This window comes from Mercenaria mercenaria, chromosome 7 (genome assembly GCF_021730395.1).
Source record: "Mercenaria mercenaria strain notata chromosome 7, MADL_Memer_1, whole genome shotgun sequence".
NCBI classification, from domain to species: Eukaryota; Metazoa; Mollusca; class Bivalvia; order Venerida; family Veneridae; genus Mercenaria; species Mercenaria mercenaria.
The window spans coordinates 11,348,680-11,368,811 of NC_069367.1; the positions used below are offsets into that span (position 1 = coordinate 11,348,680).

General features: G+C 34.2%; 1 long non-coding RNA gene across 1 annotated transcript; it reads right to left on the reverse strand.

Annotated features, from left to right (window-relative positions):
- Positions 1 to 1,204: 1,204 nt before the first annotated feature.
- On the reverse strand, positions 1,205 to 6,496 carry LOC123555631 (uncharacterized). Its single transcript, XR_006687352.2, has 3 exons — positions 6,390 to 6,496; positions 4,852 to 5,112; positions 1,205 to 1,746 (listed from the first exon to the last, which is right to left on the reverse strand). It is a non-coding gene; the product is annotated as an uncharacterized LOC123555631 (long non-coding RNA).
- Between the last annotated feature and the right edge of the window lie 13,636 nt (positions 6,497 to 20,132).

Below are 20,132 nucleotides of genomic sequence, written 5' to 3' on the forward strand. Positions count from 1 at the left end.
TCCCAAAATTTTTACATCAAAAACCTATATATTGTCAAAATTACCATTTGGAAAGACAATAGTTGTGACTTTTTAGCACTTTATACACGAAATATAATAGATTCTTTGCTTCCTTTGTACCACCCGTATAACAGCTTCCGGACATTATCTTAGGTATTCCGTATATGTCATGTTACGCCGTCTCTTCCAACTATTCAATCGTGAAAAACGGCCTTAAAAACCGATGCCTTTGTGTTACAGTTATTATACATATTTTAGATTAGTTTGTTTAATTTTTATTGGAGAGGTCTATCAAGACCTCTCCATAGTGTTGGCTTTCAAACTAGGAGAATTCAGACTAATCTATTAATTTTACGGCGTTAGATTTCACATTCTAGCGCAAATTACGGTGAGCCAGTCTGAAATTGTACAATGCGCTTGCGCACAAGTAAGTTTTAAAATCTTCTACGACGAAAATAACTGTTCGTTTAGAATAAAGAAATATGGTGTAATACTATTGTTATATATGTTGGAAACGGTTCAGTTATTAATAAAGCAAATATAGAGATAAATGTTCGCAGTATTCAAAGACAAGAATTGAATCACGTTAAAATGTATTTCGTTCAATTAAATGAACTAATTGTTTAACTGGCGGGTTCGTTTTGCCCCATTCGGAAGATCTGCCGGAATAAGAAGAGTTCTTCTGAGCTTCTATGTCTTCCACCCGATAGACGGGAGATGTTAATCACGTAATCAAAACAATGTGGCAATTCGACATATATACCTTACAAACTGAGTTATAAACTAGAACAAATAAAATGTTTGGAATTTCTTTTTCAAATAGCACATTAACAATAAAAAACTCTGAAAAAGATATATTTAAAAAAAGAATGATAATTATATTTTTCCACTTCCGGCAGACGTCTGTTCGATTGTGATTTTCTTCTTAGCTTTTCTAAAGCTTCTCGGAAGCTATTCTCTTGGACCCAAACGAACAGGGCAAAATGAGCCTGTCAGGTGAGGTTCTCGCATAAATTGTAAGATGCTAGTTTGACAGCTTTCACCAGGGCCAAGTTCAGTGTACAATTATTGCAGTGGTAGCTTTTGAACATTTTTATATGAAATTCAGTATTAACTAGGAAATGCTATCAAGGGCCTCACCCTTGATAGGTCACAGTGACCTGCAGCAGTGAAACTCGTCTATAGCTTAACCTATCATATAACCAGAGACAATAATTAGATAACAATTGTTATCTATGTGTCTGATATAACTTTAAAAGGAGCAACACTGGACCTCTCCTAGGTTTCTTTTTTAAAAGAAGCCTACTTGTTTATTTAGATGTTTTTATAAACATGTGATACAGAAATAACAGTTATAATGAAAGGACGAAAAGAAAAGAAGAAAAAGAAACTGTATCAAAAACACAAAAGCTAGGTTAATTCCTATCAATAATTATTATGTAACGCTTATAACAGAATTTGACTAGTAAATCGTATGTATACATGACAAATTGTTGGATACATTTCTTATGAACAATATAGGTTCACTTCATTAACTGACAAAGCATTTTTTTTTGCACACATATCCGGCTGTTCCTATGTAAAGATGAAGGATGAAACATTTATACATGTTCTTTCGAATAAAACCATTTGTTGTCTTTCTTATGATTTTTTTCAACTGTCTTGTCAAACCTAGTAAGGACATGATATGCTTTGGCAATAATAAGCTGTACTCATGTAGATGGTCCGCCAACCTTGAAGCACACGCTGCAAAGAGAAGAAAAACAAAACAGTTACAATATGAAGAAAACAATTTAGTGAATAAGCCTTAAGTGACATTTTTATGATATATGAACTCTTTTAACTTCAATCTTTTAACAATACATGCCAAAAAAGGACAGGTATTACATCTGATTTTCATCTCTCATAATTTTCGTATTAACAATGATCAAACCTGTCTGAAAACTTTACTTCTAAACTTCATACAAATCGGTTATTATGTGTTCTAAGGTCGTTCTGCAAATTAAATGAACCGGAAGTAATAGCACAACATCATTTATTCGGAAGTTTTAGAATAAAGCCTGAAATCGGCGTACGGGAAGTAATATCATTTTATGAATTGAGGGCAATAAGTGTGTAAATTTTTTACAAGCGAGTATATACTGAAATTTGGATAAATCAGGGTTTAATCAAATTCTATATGGTTATATAAAAAGATTCCGGACGTGCAGAACTACCTTAAGGAAAATAAATTGGGGTACAGTAAAGGAACCCTAAAAAATTTGGTCCAGTGTAATTTGATTTTGATATGTAATGTAAATTCTTCCATACAATTAATACACAGTGGATTTTAAAATGCGTTTCGGAATCCATAGGTAATATATATTTATGTTATCTGGTGCTGGGATCGGTGTAGTTCGTCTAAATTACAACTGACCAATCGGAATTCGGTCTGATAAGAGGAAAACTTGATTTTTCAGTGACCTTGTAACACATCATTGCAAAATTTAAAACTTTTTCTTGTAGAAAATTTGCGTTTGTATGTTGAAAACTTACATAATACTTTTAAGTACCTAAATATAAAGAGCATTTTTGGATTACATTATATTTGTTATGCAGACGTAAATAATTCTGTCGAACCGTATAGCCTGTACTATTTTCTCACAGAACTATCGGTAAATAATTTAGAATTCTACAAATAACAGAACTGCATTGATGGATTCTGTAAGATTATTAACGTTAATGCCCCTATTTGTTTATTTTGTTGGGTTTAACGTCGCACCAACACAATTATAGGTCATATGGCGATTTTCCAGCTTTTATGGCAGAGGAAAACCACAGGGGCCCCTCCGTGCTTTATTTCAACACGATAGGGAACCTTGGTAGATCAATCGACCTGCCGTAAGCCAGCTGGATAGCTTCCTCACATGAAGAATTCAACACCCCGAGTGAAGCTCGAACCCACATCGATGAGCGGCAAGTGATTTGAAGCGACCTTTACCACCCGGCCACGGTGGCCCCACAGAAAAAAAATATGTCATTGGTAAAAAGCAGGAAGACTAATCATTTTATTTCAGTTTGCTCACTTCTGCGCAATATTTTGGTTATCTGTTAGGATACCATGCAAAAATCTTTTGTCAATAAGTTTGTTCCAGCGGTCATTTTCCAAGTTCCAACGTGTTTTGGACTTTAAGAAAGATATTTCTCTAACATATGTGACCAAGCCGCTTTACAAAACCGCTTTGTACAAGATTAGTAAATATTTGACATTTAGCAGAAACTTGATTTTATTCGTGATTTACTAATATAATGGTTTTAGCTTTCCTAAGAATTTGCTCTTTTGTTCAACTAAATAGACATATCTATCAGAAGCAGGTGTATGTTAAAATCATATATAATAGAGGATTAAAATTTCAAACCATTTAAACACAAAGGTGGATGTAGAAATATAAATAACACGGGAATCAAGTATGTCAGGTAATACAAACAATTGTTAATGTAATGAAACATTTAGAATATATAATGACAATCTAATAAACAAAACTGTTGCTGGCAGAAATGTTTGTGGGAGTAAAGGAGGAAAAGGCAAAATAAAACTGAAATGATTAAATAAATTTTTCCAATATATCCGAAGACAGTTCCTTTTGTCTGTTACCGGCCACAGAAAAGAAACCCTTATGAAATCCCACGTTACAATAAGAAGCCTGTTGATTGGTTGAATATGAGTGTCATATAGACATCGAATACATAGAATATTAGGTCCAAATTTTATATTAAAATCATGAACAATTACTTCATATAATTTATGTAAACATAAAATTAACACGTTATGTGTATTAACAGTACTAAGCATTAGGTTTAAAATAGTACAAACTGTATACATGTATAGATATACACAGTAAAAATATGTACTGGCACTAAAAACTGGCTGTTTTTAACAATCAGTTATTACTGCATACCATTTAATTATGAATGTAGCTTTATATGGAAAATTAATTTATATGAGCAGCGCCATGAGAAAACCAACATAGTGGGTGTGCGACCAGCATGGATCCAGACCAGCCTGCGCATCCGCGCAGTCTGGTCAGGCTCCATGCTGTTCGCTTTCAAAGCCTATTGGAATTAGAGAAACTGTTACTGAACAGCATGGATCCTGACCAGACTGCGCGGATGCGCAGGCTGGTCTGGATCCATGCTGGTCGCAAAGCCACTATGTTGGTTTTCACATGGCACGGCTCATATAGTTAGTAACGTTAAATGATTTGATCAGGATTTTATACATCTGAAGTAAATATCTAAAGATAAAATATTTGGATATCTTTAATCACATTAGAAACTAAACCTAATCTGTTTTTAACAATGGCACGTGCATAAAACTAAGGTAGTAGACTTTAAATAAAACAAAAAGTAGAAATGCTTAAATGTCTTAAATAACTGAATGATATTTCTCACATTGGTTCTTTTTCTTGTTGCTGTTTTGTTGTTCTTTATTTTTTTGTTCATTCCTGACCTATTCTCCTCGGGACGTTAAACTAAGATCCAATTTGGTATGGCCTATGGTTGAAACTATGCAATTTCATGGCCAGTAAAATTACAAGGTTTAGACAAATGTTTAAAAATCATTAACATAGACATAAGCATATTACACAAATGCGGAAAGAAAACTTACATAGACCCCCGCCACCCGGACCCCGCCCCCCCCCCCCCCCCTCCCCACCCCCGACCTTTCCCACACACTGATTGATATCACTTGCCTTAGAAAAGTTAGGAAGTATGTTGCTTTAAGTATTCTTAGAATTTGTGTAAATGTTAAAGACAGTGCAAACATTTAAACAAGGTCTACTCAGTGTATTTTGCTTAACATATACTAACCTGTGTTCTCCAGAAAGCTCGGCAACAACATGGTTCAAACAACTCCACAGACCTCATTTGAAGAGGATGATATTTTTGTACCACTGGCTTAATTTCGGATACACAGACATTCGGATGGAGTAATCTGGTATGAGCACGGCTGCCGTCCAGAGAGTGGTGGGTCAGATTAAGTGTACTAATCCTACAAGAACAGTGGCACCTGACATTGGCAACCAAAGCCAAAATGAGAACAGAGGATAAGCTATCGACAATTTTCTTCATCTTTAAGGAAAAGAAAACAAACAAAATTTAGATAAATGAAGCAATATCATATAAAATGTCATCTTTTAATTCACCACCCATATCGACATGTTTTACATACTACTATTATGCCTTAAGAAATTCTGTTTGAACAATTATACATGACAAGTGCTTTCTTTGCGGCACGGCACAGGAACTCAGAACACTGCTTTCAAAAATACGTTGAAGAAAGTAATTGGACCGTTAAATTTCCTTTTATATGGTCACGTTTTCACATGGTTAATTCTATCTTCCAATAAATACACGTTAGGGATATATTGAGTAGGTTTTATAAACCGGACGTTATTGTGATACGTCAGTTTGTCCTGATAAGCTAAATGTAACAGGGTCCGGTCAGTTCTAACAAAACCATGTAATCAAATTGTGACAGCTACTATAACTTAAAGATTGAATATAAATATGTAAGATATAAACATCAACTCGAAATTCTGAACTCGCTTTCATCATTGGTAAATATTTCAAAATTAAGTACATTAACCTTTAGTTTTTACTTCATCATCTGAAAAAAAAACATTATTATATAAAGCTATGGAATGTATCAATCAATAAAATCTAACACCAAAGAGATTTTTTGCGAAATCATAAAAGCTGCTAATTTCCTGTAAGCTCCCGTAATGAAAACTTGGTTGAGGTAAATATTTTTGATTAAATTCAATTATTAAGTTCGTGGCCGAGTACTTGAAATCACCGTTTTCGATTCATTTTTCTCTCACTAATGTGGATTCGAAACCTCACTTGGTGGTTGGGTAGAAAATTTCCTGTGAGCAAGCCATCAAGTTTGCTTACGGGGGGCCTATTGATCCGCCCATGTGCCCATCCGTTCTATAAAAAGGGCACCTAGGGTTTTTTCCGCCATATAAAAGACGGAAAAGACGCTACATGACATAAAATATGCCGGCGTAACTCTAAACCCAACAAGCACAATAACAAAATAAACAATAAAAAGTCATGTACAAAAAATTGGCTGAATTTCCTTACTGAATTCTTAATTTAAACAAACCTAAAGATTAATTACAGTACCATTAATAAAATTCATATTAGAGAATATTCCATACCAGATATATCTAAAATTCTTCAAAAGAATGATAAATTTGTAACAGTCTGTATCTTATCCTCAAACATATATATTACAAATCCGATCCAGCGCAACTATAATTGATGACGAGAATCTAAAACTTGATCCACGAAGCGATCTTAATATATCCCGGAACAGTTTCAAAGAGTGGTACTGATACTACCTTTTATAAATGACGAGAATTCCCAACGCCCAACTTTCCAATATTGCAACATAGCACAGTTTATTTATTTTATTTGTAGACATTAAAGTCGTCTAAACCTATATTGCCTTCAGCCGTCATGAGAGAATTCTTTTACATTTATACCTTTATATCAAACGACTGGCTTAAGTAAATATAGATTGAACATTTTTGATAATAAAACAATACAACGTTCAGCCCACTCAAGTGTTCCACTCAAGTTATGCATTAAAACATACCAACACGAATGGTTTCAAAAGCACAGCGGTAAAATCAACTATAGCTATCCCTGTAGGGCACACGCACAAATTGTTAAATATGCGACGACTTCATTCATATAATTCAGTTAAATTGTTTATGTGATAGTTTCAGTAGGAATAGAAAACAAGTTTTGTATGTGAATTAAATGTTAGACCTCAAAAGCAGCATTCCAACAAACATTCAAAGTGGGAAAGTGGGAATGTAATATTGCTGATTCTGGTACTGTTTAACTCTATGACGGAGTCTACAATACACAAGTCCAACAAGAAAAGCCTCACTCTTAGAACGCAGACACATGTACAACACTTCAATAAAAATATTAACAATTCACAGACAAATGAATGGAATAATAAAAAAAGCAAAATACACATTCATAAAAACAGTTCACAGCAGTGCACAACCACTTTCAATTGCCAGTGAAGTATTTGCTGGTACGGTTTAACCATATCTTTGATGCCAAATCAAGCCCTTGAAGTGGTGCAGTTTAACCATATCATTGACGCCAAATCACACTCAGGAACTGGTGAGGTTTAACCGTATCATTGACGCCAAATATCACTCTTAAAAACCTTCATGCTACTTACTTACAAGTTGACGTGCAACTTAAAACTAAAGATAGAATAGGAAAAACCCCAATCTTTATGGCTAATAACAGCAATTTTATCACCAAACCAATAACCTTTCTTAAAAAACTGATATGAAATACAATTCAATCGACATATATAGCAAGATATAAATAAAGACCTAAAATAAAGATGGAACGGTAAGTCAGAACCTAAGAAAAGAATCATTTAGTATACGAAAAAGCAGGACAGTGGGAAATAGTCCGTCCCTAAAGTAAAATTAGAGCTTGTTGTCATGGTATCTCCCACCTATCCATTCACTATATATACAGCCAAAACGGAAATCGCAGTGACGAACAGTGTAATGTCTGAACTGCTTAACACTATAGTCAAAGCCTCTTCCAATGCAGCGCTTACATTTTTTTATTTACACAATATCAAAAAAACCTTACTGTCAACAAATACTTAAAACATTCTACAGATACCAATTTCAATATTAGCCTTTCTTTTAGTTTAATATTATTACAATTACTTGAATGCTAACATTACGAATGTATACATATCTTTACAGGAAAGAAACAAGTTTTACCTTTTTTAGTTTGACATTGAGTAATTTTCAATCAATTTTCCTCTGGAGAAACTAGAAAATTTTAACTTTTTGACATAACATTGAAAGCTACCACCTAAGCCCTCTAGCTGCAGGTTGAGCAGAACTCGACGTATACATGTAAATTGAGTAATATTATCGAATGCAGATTTTTACCTTCTTTAATATAACATTGAAATGGAAAAGGTGGAAAAACACAGGTCGCCCAAGACGACATTAATAAAAATGTTGCACACTCGGTTTGATACAGCCTGTTCATGGACGGTAGGGGAAATGGAAAGCTGCTGTCCACGCTCTCTAGCTGAACTCAACATTCACATATAAACACTATCAAATTTCTCTCTGAAAAAAGAAGCAACTCTAAGCTTCTTCTATATGACAAATTTCTTAGTTCATGACAGGTAATGAAACGTGCACTACCCGTCACAGTCACAAGCAGCGGCTTAAGTGGAACAATATGATAATATAAAATAATAAAATGCGTTCGCCTCGGCATCGGGAGGTCTAAGGTTCGAGCCCGATGGGGAGCGTTCGTTTTTGCGGGATGTTTGTCATGGGACTCGTTCCGAAAAGGCCCCCGCGAGCTAGTTAAATGAATAGTTACCGGCTTCTATCCGCCTGCCGCCTGGCATAGTGGTAGGAGTTGTGAGGTAATTGGTACACACAATAAAGGTGTCTCATAAGCCAAATTGGCTGGCCCTTTCAATAGGGAGGGGTGACATTATAATAAACAAAACCTTTACCTTTACCTTTACCTTCACCTTATAATACATTGCCATTAAAATGTATCCATGGTCCCTATGAACCAAACAATAATATGACAACACTGACAAATATTTGGTGTATATTTAGGAAAACGATTATCAAATTTAAAAATCAAACAGTTTTGAAAGACTTGTGTAATGTTAATGGAGCTTTGCCGGTTATTGTGATGCAATATTATTTTTAAGTAAATTTGGAAACTTTCAATAACAGTTTCATTTTAACTTTATATTATGTAATTTTAAAGAAACAATATGCTATTACCTCTCTCACTGATCAAGTCAAAATTAACTTACACCATGCTTCTATGTTATGTTACAATCGTGGTAGGAGATTTCCCCCACACCTATTCTAGTCTGTTGCTACATTATACAACTTCTTGTTAAACCTCGCTGATAAAATAACCACTGCAGTATAGAGAGAGAGAGAGTGGGCAAACTATTTAGGTGTTGACAGGTATATGGAATTTTACACAGTTTTATGTGAGTTTATCAGTTTTGGTCGCGCTTTAGCGAAAGAAAGACGCATGTTATACATGCAGTATTTTTAATGTTGTTTTTATTTTTTGGTTTACTAGCCGCAGGATGACACATGGTCGTAGGAGGAGGAAAAAAATAAAATAAAAATACAGAATCAGACTTTTTTCTCCGTAGGAAACAGACCTTTGAAAGGAATATGGGTTAAATTCTACATAACATCACACAGGCTGCATGTTATAATCTTCTTTCCCATATTTGCTGCTTTTTCATTAAAAAAATCAGTGACCTTGGTTATATCTGATTAAAAATGAGCCTTGGGGCTTATCATAGCTGCTTGAGAAAAAAATTTGTCTTTGTATTTTTGTAAAATTACATTAATATACAGCTGGGCATTTAGCTGTAACATTTTTCTTTAAAGGACTATTTACTATACATAAAAACTATTCACACATACTAAATGAGTGGAGACATAGCAGCCATATGTTAAACACTGAAATTAATACCTTGTGTTAAACAACAGCTGGGAAGAATCTTATTCCCCACATTTGAAGAACACTGTTTGTCAGATCTTACACCCATGGATATGATTTACACTCAGCAGCTATCAAGCAACTTGGCTGATTATGGACCCAACAACTATGACAACATACACTGCACTGTGCCTTGTAAGCATCCAATTATCTTTTTAAGTGTTAGGAATAGGAAGTTTCTAGCCATCTGGTAAACAGACACCTAGCCTATGTTCTGCCCGTCTGTTAACTGGAAGCCTTGCCTTTCCTCTTATGGTTTTCTTGGCATTTGTTAATTTATTTTATGAATAGGCTTATTGTAATGCAACAGTTCATCTTTGCCATGATCTTTGAAAATTCTGTCAGTCAATATTTGTCTTGGCACATCTACTACACAACAACATTGGAAAAGACAGAAACTGCATCTATAATCAACATTAATCTGATGTTAACCTGTAACATACAATAATTTCATTAAAAAATACGTAATTCATAATTTATAAACAAACAGGTTACCGGACGCCAAAAAGCCCTAGTGGACAGGCTAAAAATATGTTACCGGGCCTTACAATTACACCATTTTGACGTCCCCTGTACCAGTTTATTTCATCAAACAAAAGTACTGTCATCATTGTGTATATAAATGATATTTTACTGGAAAAATTGCTTTTAAGTCCGCGAAATAAGCGGTGCCAAGAACGACAAGAATCACCGTAATAAGCATTGCGCTATTGGGATGACAGTTACCATAAACGTAGTCGTATACTGAACTCAGACTGCATATCACCGACAATTGGCCATTTTTCCAGGAAAGCACTACGTCGCAACTTTGAATGTTGATGCATTTTCATTAAAATAACTTCAAAACTTTGGAAATAATACAGCCTGGGCGCAGCCATTTTTAAACGTTTCGTAAATTGCGTAACAAGCATGCTGACTGGGCGCAGTATATATCGGAAATTTTAATTGGACGTATGCGTCACGCATAAGATATTAAGTTTAAAAATAGAATTATAGGAATTCCTAATGTTGATTTGACTTGTTCGCGGGACAGATATTCGAAGAACGAGACGTTGCTTTTTCTTTTTGGAATACGCGATGTATTTTTTCTTCTGCAAGCTGTTATGTCATAGCGGAGGAAATAAAAAAAATACGTTTTTTCAATTTTCTTTTTTTTTTTTTGAAAACTCATTTTTTCGAGCGGCGGTTCCGTAAACCGAAAAATCAAAAATAAAATGCCTTAGAGTTTTGAAGGAATAAAATGGCTCGATTTTTGAAGGAAAGATTTGTTTCTTGATTTATTTGTTGGAGATTGGTGGCGTACATTTTATTGTACATAATTGTTGAGTTGCTCGGCGAATATTTTGGTTGTTTGGTTGTTTAATTGTGGTTTTGTTTTGAAGTTGATACTTGGTTGTTGGCGGTGGGGATTGTTGGTTCTTTTGTGAATTTGAAGTTTATGATTTGGTTGGTTGTTTGAATTTGTTTGATGATAGGTTCTTTTGAGTTTTAGAGGTGTATAAATTGCTTTTCTGCAGTTTGGTGGTGTATTGTTCGAATATATATTTTGCTCTGAGTTTGCAGATTAATTGTTTGGTTTCGAATGGTTGTTGGTTAAAGCTTGTGCTGGCCGAGCAAAAGTATTGAAATACTTGCGATATTTTGTATATCATATATACCTGCGTACATGTGATAAAGCTTGACGAAAAGCGGTGCAAATTTAGTTATATTTGTAGACAGAATGTTTGTGGTGTGTGTTTGATCTAGGTGTAAATAGTACGTCACCATGCTTAAGTATATAATGTATATACAGTGAAAAATATACAGAAAAACTACAAAAAATACACACACGGAAATAGATTGGGAAACAATTAAGTGCTAGTTTCCAAGGTAAAGACTAGCCATAGTCAGGCGGTGCACACTACCTCCCTAACCGTTGGTAACGCCTCGCACCGGCCACCATCAAATCCTGACACATGTGCGATTGTTTATTTTTTGGGAATCACATCAACGATTTTGAAGTCATCAAAAAAAATAAATCTTGGTGACATGATTTTGATAGTGTTGCTTGCGGGCTCCGAATATGGATTATTTAAAATATGTTGACTGTTTTCAAGATTCATAGAATTTTCATTAAAAATTATACTGGAATCGTTAAGTCATCACCTATGAAAAAAAAGGTTTAGTTTATGTGTTCTGTTTTGTACAAGAATCGCAACAGCACATGTTCGTTTTGTGCATTAAAGTCTGCAGAAGTCCTGGGGATAGGATATGTTGCTGACGAGACAGACCGAAGCCAACAATTCCTTGGATTTCTGTAGACATTAATACATAAAATGTGAATTAAACACAAAAACAAAACCCATAAGTTAGAAGAACCTCTGGAAACCTCGTATCATTAACGTATTATTCACACAGTCTTTTTTTGCTTTTTTGCTAACAAAATGGAATTATTTCATGAATATAATCTTGTTATTACTTGATAAAACTCAGATTAGAATGAGAATTAATAAATAAGGACATGTTTAAACTTTCAGTTCAGATTAAACCATGAAATAATAGTTGGGCAAACTAATTCGAAAAGTTCAATTGAATTTAAATCACTTATTTTGCAACAGTTTAATTTTTTTTCTTCAAATTTTGTAAGTCTATACGCAATTTAATCATAGTTTGGGGAACAAAAAGCGTAGGTAAACAAGCATAACTTCTTCCATTATGAGAGATTATCTCTTTAAATAAACCTTGCTTTCAACAAAAACCTGAAAAAGAGCTCTTTGCTCTTTGTTTTTCAGCGAGGACACAAAATATTTAAATATTATTCTCACCTAATGATTTAAAATATTTCACGTCCTTTTATGTTAAACAAAGTAGCAACACAAAACATAGAAAAAGAGATAATATACTTAGATTAAAATTAAATCTGAGTGAAATAAATGGATTCGGATCTGGAAAATTTCTTATAATTATGAATGTGGGAAAAATTCGGTGAAAAGTCATAAAGCGTGCAATGATTTAGTACTATGTATATGAACACTTACAATGTATAGTGTTACACTTAAAAATTTCTAAAATGAACTTTAGAAACTGAAAACAGATTTATCACAAATTAGCAAAAAATGCAAATTGTACAATATGAACATAATAATTTTGTAATTTTCTGAAAATGTCTTGCTTTTAAAAGGGTAATATATTGTCATTTTATGAAAAGAAAAAGGTTTCATGTGATTTTCATTTTGTATGTTCCATTTCGTCGCTAATCGATTCGAACTATTTCTGACTTGGACAAGGAATACGATGACAGTAGTATGCTGTTAGCATGTACGATTCGCCATCATCCAACATCATACGCTGAAACAAAATATATAGAACTTATGATTTTGTATAAACTAAACTGTAAAAATATCAGACGCTGAAACATAATAAACAGAACTTAAGATTTTGTATAATCTAAACTGTAACAATACAGACTACACACTACACGTGAAATATTCCTGGAAGCTTTGAGGACATCTTAACAAGTCGGTACAACCCACCGTATCTAGTCCTGGTTGAACCCCTTGAAACTTTGAGGACAGTTTACCAATGTAATGTAACTCATCGCATTGAACAACTCCGGAACTGATAGTTTAAGTGGTTATGATGGAAAGAAATAGGACACGGGGACACCTTTTATATCAAAGAAGAAGATACATTGTAAATCAGGCAATAACGAATGAAAGAAGAGCGAAACAAAACAAACACATACCAATAAAATTTGTAAAAAACAGCACATGATATACTAAACTGTATGGACAAACAATTTGTAAATTATCACAACATACAAGTTGTGAAGTAGTTACTTTCCGTTGTGAAATGCATATAATTTATTCTTCTTCTAAAATAGTTTTGAGTAAATAAAATAAAATAAAAGATACTGTCACTTACTCTACTAGTCCAAAGTCCTCTACAACAACAAGGCCCTTCCGTCGGCAGCTGTTCACTGTGATGTAAAATAGGATCAGCAGCTGCCACACAAACTCTTGGGTGCAGCAAATTAGTGCGAAGTCGGTTCCTATATGTTCTTGTATACTCAAAGTCGGTCGTTTTCAAGGAGCACTTGCAGTTACACAAAGCTGGGCTTATCAATGTGATTGCCAGTAGGAAAATGTAACAACCAGCAGCTAATGAGGTCATCTAAAATTTGAAAATATATATAATAAACATTTAAGTTTGAAGTATGTCACATTGAAGTATGTATTTCTTCGAAGTTGTAATATTTTACAGTGAAACAAAACATTAAAACAGGCAAAGACAATAAGAGCTATTACAAAAATGCAGACAGTTGCGATTTTATACTAGAAGTGAATGCATTCAATAGCAAAATGACTGATGAAAACTGAACAATTAACATACATAACCTATTTATAATCTAGAGAGGAGCATTTGATTCAAAGGTTGCTTAAAATGTTTTAAACAGATAAAAGCACAAACATGTATTTCTAATAACCAAGCTTAGAATCTATCATCGCAATATTTCTAATGCCTGCTTGGATTACTGTTTCTTTGGAAATTACAGCTTTATTTTGCAAGATATAGTTTAAAGACTCCGAGGAAGACAGTAGGATCTTTTTAATATTTAAGATCTTTACGAGTATCAATTTTATGACCTTTCTATTAAAGAAAGCAGGTAAATTCCCGAATTTATAGGCTCATAATGCCTTTGCTTGTCATGTGGCTGTCTCAGTTTTTTGTTATGATCATGAAATAAGTGATTTTCTGTTACATCCTGTTTCCTTTAATATTTGTCTCAGGTTTGAATATTGATTAACATAATAGGAAGTTTTATTTAACTCATTGTTTTTATTACCTTCATTTAAGGTTCTAATGTAATAAGTTTATGCGCAGTAATGACAGTAGTGTTATTCTAACCATGTAATTATACATAACATCTAATTGAACAGCTTTTTCATCTGATTATAACATAAAAGTTAAAGCCTCATGAACCTTTAAGAACAAATTAGGAAATTAAGAAATGTGTTTGGAAATTTTGCTGTTTTACATGCACTAAAATATTCTGAAATCCTTTTACCAATCTATTTACGAATAAAGTCATAATTATATATGTAGAAAATAGTGGTATGAAAATATGACTGAAATATTCAATATTGCAACCACATCAAAATCGGTTTTGGCGATAAGTTGAAAAGTAGTCAAGATATTTTGAAAATTTTAAAAGTTCCTATTACCACTCTCGCAGAACAATGTATAATTTCAATTGTATTGTCTAATATTCAAAGAACAGTAAGGGAAAAGGTGAGATTGATCACGGAAAAACATCAAACAGTAAGTGTTCTTGTGAAACATTTAGCCAAAGCTGCTTCGAAACCGTATGCTATAACTATAAACCATTGTCTTGATCTATTTTTCTATTATGACTTTGCACTAAATTGTCGCACTAAAATATCACAGAGCCCTTTACTACAAACTGAGCCATTTCCGTGACTGTTTTTCTTCATATTGCACTGTCTTTGTCTTTGATTCCAATAAAGGTTTTAAAGTCACAACCAAGCTATTATGTTACTATGAAAATAATTTGAAATGTTTATAATGTTTTAGTTAAATCTTCATTTTATATTGTGCCTTTGGTCGTAAATCATAAGGGTTCTATTTGGTACCAATGGGTGAATAATTTTGGATGGAAATTGAAAGATGTAAAATCTGACAAGAAAACAACTTACACGTTCATGGTAAAATACAATTTCTTATAGCATAACGTTAAACTGTGAAAAAATATTTTAAATAAACCAGAAAGGTCGACTTCGTCCAGCTTCCTTTCTTCTTTAGAAATGTAATTTACAATATTTATCAATATAACACAACACTAGATAAGTATAAACACAGCAATCGCCTAATATTCAAAATTTCTAAAACATTACTTTTCCGCCGACATTTAATGTTTTTAGTTTGTTTTTGTTTGTTAAACGCTGTTTTTCAGTAGTATATCAGTTATATAACGGCGGGCAGTTAACCTAACCAGTGTTCCCGGATTCTGTACCACTACAGACCTGTTCTATGCAAGGAACTGCCAACTTCTTCACATTAATCAGAGAATGATGTCAGACACAATGTCCTTTATCAAATCGTCATGGAGAACATAAGCTCCGACCGGGGATCGAACTCTTACAAACACACGATCCTTAAATCTTCGCTCCTCTTATTGAGCCAAGTGGGCAGGCTTTAATGTTTAAGATTCATATCTTTTGCTAATTATATTTTAAAATAACAATTCATTTATTCACATCTTTGGCTAATTACATTTTAAAACTTATTAGTAGGTTTCTTTCAGAAAATATTTTTATATTTTTAATTTTTATTGCAGTTTTTCATAAATTGTATTCTGTAAATTTTAGCGTTTTTCACTTACCTTCGCTACACGTTTTAGTTGTATTCCGTACTTAACACTTGAAAATATATTTAATGAAACATGTAGGGTCGGTTTTTATAGTTTTGCAACCCATTATACATGTTATATATTACAGTGAATCATGGGCTTAGCACTATATGCACAGAGGCGTATACCGACCAGATGAGTCGAATTAGGATATGTACTCGTTCACTTAAAAATCACAAAGAACATAATCATTAGATTTGAAGGTTTGTTTTTCATTCATATTTACGTGGGAAACTAGTGATGTTCATGATATTTAATAATACATGAATACATCCGGGATATTTTTTCTCTCTTTCTTTTAACAAGAAGCGGATTGAACAGTGATTCAAATATTCTTTAAGTTTTCATCAAAATCTAGCTAAAATAAATTGGTATAAATTAAAAAGTATTTCTGACACATCTTAAATGGTATACAGATGTAATTTGATCATTAGTATATTTATAATTGACACATAAATCATGAAATTTAACTATTTTGGCAGAGAAGAACTGGTAACGAAATCCGTCTACATAAAATGTATTATAACATGCTCATTTACATACATATTATTACTTCCTCGTTTCATACATATTCTCCGTTAAGTTACACTTGAACCGGAAACGTTAATATTTTCCGTATTTGAGTCTGAATTTCATATCGCGTGCGTGACGTCATTTTAATGCGTGTCGTTCCGTTAAATTACCTATTCACGTCAGTACGTCAGTATTTTCAATTTTATTCAGAGTATTGAACAAATTTATAATATTAATATGTAGATACGTATGTAATTAAACTATTTTTAGCTTTGCATCGAAAAATATACACTCGTTCTTCAGCGGAATGACGCTTTTGAGACCGCGCACTATTTCCACACAAGGCTTATTTCTTACAAATATTTAAAACGACAAGCTGAGATTTTCTTTAAATATTGACTAGATGTTATTGAATCAAACTGAATCAAACTAAGTCAATATCTGTTTAAAAACAGAATGTCCATGACCCATTTCCTTGCTAGTATGCGTCTTTTTGAAAGTAATATATATCCAGCTGTGGCGGCTATTTGTCATTTCAGGTGCCTTTGCTTATTTCAAAGGGATAGTTAGATCCTCTTCAACATCTTTGAGTGTATAAGATGTACTTTGTATTAGGTTTAAAATAGTACAAATCTAATACATGTATACTTCTGTTTCGAGTGCAGCGATGTTCTTTGTATACTTTAAATAATGGAGCCGACTGTTTAGGTTATGTATACAAATCAGTGTGATTCAGTACAATGTATATAATATAATGATTAATTTTTGCGACAAAAAATGTATCTTCTAAATAGCCGTGAAAGTGCATTAAGTATAAGCATATAATATTTGCATTTTATGGGTGCAGGCTCGATATCAGAAAGGTTTGCTATATTTTTAATATTTTCTTCTATAGATTGTTTTTCTTAAGCACAGCGTTATGTAAATACATATATTCTTATAAGAGATATAGATTAAACGGAAAACATGGAAGTCAGATGCGTATTTTAATACATTGTATCTTCTTTTTTCAAATATTGGTATGAAATATTTGATAGAATAAACAAACAACTGTTGTATGCACGAGCAAATAAATAAGTATAACTGATTCTTCTGCTTGGCCTGGTCTTTGAAACTGGGGGACCCTGACTGCAGGAATCCACGACACAGATTGCGCAACTACAAATAACAAGTTAAAGCAAAGCAAAAGTTCCTTCTGGGGCATATCTATATAAATATATAATGATCATCTTGTAAAAGTTTGGTTGCAATGTCTGTTTTAAATATTTGTCATCAGTGTGTGAAACAGCAAGGCTGGACGCAAGGACAAGTCCAAATTTAATACCGAGTGGTTAGGGCACAAAACGTAAAGTCCAAGATATGCAGGGCACAAAGTATGAAGATATTTTAATGACTGCAATAAATGTGTCTGTAAGGCAAAATAAGTTTTGCTCTGATTTCAAGGTACTGTAGATAACAAGAGGCCCATGTGAAGTAGAGGTATAACACGGCACTTCTAACCCCTTGCGTATCAGCTAGCTTTTATGGCGGCGTTGTAGAGTGTCCTCTTAGAGAACTCAAGGTCAAGCGTTCAAATCCAGGTCGGGCTAAGGAGATTTTTAGCATTTGTTTCTTATAATGCTAAAATAGTACAAGTGGTCCAATTTCCATTGCTGTAGCTTCAAATACAGAAAGTAGGTCAGTAGGTCATGGTAAAGGTCAGCGAATATCAGACACACTTGAAGAACCTTCCTTCTAAGTTTGTTTGAGTGTCCTAGATCCAAGCTATGCAGAGCTATAGGTTTTTGGTACTAAAGGTCACCGTCAGGGTCATGTACTGCTCAGGCCAACCTCTCTACTAAGTTTGAATGTCCTAGCCCAAGTCTTGCCAAGTTATCAAGAATTTTGGCACTAAAGATCATTGTGACCTTGACCATGACTTTTGATCTCAGGGTCATCTACTGCTCAGGACCTACTTAGTTTTAGGCTCGTAGTCTTAAGCATTCAGAGTTATGAGCTGTTTTGGTACTAAAGGTTACAGTGACTTTGACCTTTGCCTTCAAGGTTATCTACTCTTCAGGTTCAACCTCCCTATTACTTAGATAGTCCTAGGTCGAAGCATTGCCGAGTGTTATTAAAGTTGTTTTCCTATATAAGTTCATGTAAAACTTGGGATACCCGGGCAGGGTCTCTTTTCACCCCAGAGACATGATTTGAATAAACCTGGTACAAGACATCTAGGCAATGCTAAATAGCCAATATCAAAGGCCTAGGCCTGTTGGTTTCAGACAAGAAAGTTTTTAAAGTTTTCAGTTATAACATTTTAGCTCTTGTGACCTAGTAGTGCAATGGACAGGCACTTAACTATCTGTTTCAAAAGTTAGAAGTTTGCATGTCAAAACGGATACTCTACCGCGGTTGTCTAGATATAAAGATACTAGAACCCTTGCCACTACTTCATTGACATATATTCGCTTTATTTTTTTTCTGTTTAACATCCAGCTGTAGGGATTTGACGCGCTAACAGTCTACGTCCTCGCACACAACAAATATAGTGGTCATTGATCAAGTTATTCATGGCTGTTGTTTAATAGTACCTGTCCTGAATCTCGTGAGTGTGACATCCGGGCATTCTATGCGTGAATTTGCTGCGCACAATGAGAGGGTCGCAATGGAGTTTGTTCTCACATACTAGTATTGACCATGCATTCGAAGGTAACGACGTATGTTGACCTTTGTGACAAAAAGATGTTTGGCATATTTCAACAACGCCACTTTTCGATCCTCGGGTTTAGTAATATGTAATCCGCAGAGCGCGTTCAGCCAGAGATTAGCCTCAATTAGGAAAGAATAATTCTAACGTGAGAGGTTATTTCTTAGGTCACGGAGTTTGACTGGCCAGCTTGTTTTCCCGACGTCAGATTCTAAGTCAAATGTGACTTATCAGGGCTGTTATATTTCGATCTTCTCAGATCGTTCAGCACGACTTTTATGTCGTGTTATTGGTACTGTTTAGTTTCTCAACATGACCATTTCGGCTTGGATGGTTCCAATACTCCCGCTTTTATAGCCTTGGGTATTGTATAATCACCCCTTGGATTTTATGGTGCCTGCTTTTTAATTTTGTCTTTTGACAGTTCCTGTGATACGCAGGCTCCATAACCTCAGATCCCCCTTCCTAAATTCCAGTTTGTTTAGTTCTGCCCATTGTTTCCTCGTTTGGGGCAAACCCATTATTTTATCTGGGGACCAAATGCCGCTTTTCGTAGAATTACACGCCTCAACACGTGTATCATTGAAGGTTCCATGTTCACTGCCGTTTGAATACATCTGCGGATGTCTCTAAATTGCTTTTTGTACTTTTAGCATGTGTAAATGTTGAGTTCTGCTCAAACCGTGGCTAGAGGGCGTGGACGGTAGCATGCATTTCCACTACCGTCCATGAACAGGCTCAATCAAACCGAGCCTGCAACATTTTCGTTTTTTCGTGTTGAACGACCTGTGAAGTTTCCACTTTTTTCTATTTTACCAATGTGTAAGGAACAATAAGGCTGATGAAGCATTCTGATTTTTTCTTTTTTTTTTCTTTGCATTGTAATGAAATTTATTTGTACAATGCAAT